We start from the raw sequence: 1,169 nt of genomic DNA, 5'->3' as shown, positions 1-1,169 counted from the left end.
ACAAAAGAAGGTTGGGAGCAGCGGCCCAGGCCTATAATCCTAGCACTCTGGAAGGTCAAGGTGGTGAATTGCTGGAGCTTACGAGTGGGAGACCAGCCTGAGCTGGAGTAAGACCTCATCTCTAAAAAAATAGCTGGATGTTGTGATGGGTGCCTGTAATCCTATCTACTGGGGAGATGAGGCAAGAGGATTGGTCCAACCCAGTAGTTTAAAGTTGCTGTGAGCTATGACACTATAGTACTCTACTGAAGGTGACAAAGTGAAAGTCTCAAAATAAATAAAAGTATAAAAGAGATCAGGAAAAGAGGAAAAAAGAACAAGAACAAATAAAACAAGTATAATAGAAAAATAGTAAAATGGTATATTTAAATCAATAATTACATTAAATGTAAATAATAATTGGTTTATACATTCCCATTAAAAGGCAAGACCCAACTCTATGATAGCTATAAGAAACTCACTTTAAATATAAAGATACAGAACAGATAAAAGTAAAAGTATAGAAAAAAACATAACATCCAAATTCTAATTAGAAGAATCCTGGTATTGTTTTATTGATATCAAAGTGGATTTTAGGACAAAGAGTATGTCCAGAGATAAAAAAGAATTTTCACAAGGGGTCAATTCATTAAGACATAAAAATACCATAAATGTATACAGACCTAAAATCAGACGTTAACAAAATTGAAAGGAAAAATGACAAATCTATAGTTATAATTGGAGATTTCAATATTTTTCTCTCGGTAATTGTGAGAACACATAGAAATTTATATGATTTAAACAATTTTATGAACAAACTTGACCCAACTGACAGTATAGAAATCTTCGATCATTAATTATAGAATACATATTCTTTTCAAGAGCATATTGAACATTCACTAAAAGGGATATCCTGTGCCATTAAAAAAAGTCTCAATACATTAAACTTAATTGAAATAAATGTATGGCTCGATGCCTATAGCTCAGTGGCTAACGTGCTAGCCACATACACCAGAGTTGGCCGGTGTGAGCCTGGTCCCAGCCTGCCAAACAACAGTGACAACTACAACCAAAAAATAACTGGGCATTGTGGCAGGGGCCTATAGTCCCAGCTACTTGGGAGGCTGAGGCAAGAGAATTGCTTAAGCCTGAGAGTTTGAGGTTGCTATGAGCTGTGACATCATAGCACT

This window comes from Otolemur garnettii, unplaced genomic scaffold (genome assembly GCF_000181295.1).
Source record: "Otolemur garnettii isolate 467f Iridium unplaced genomic scaffold, OtoGar3 scaffold00098, whole genome shotgun sequence".
Classification (NCBI taxonomy): domain Eukaryota; kingdom Metazoa; phylum Chordata; class Mammalia; order Primates; family Galagidae; genus Otolemur; species Otolemur garnettii.
Note: the sequence above shows the minus strand (reverse complement) of the source record.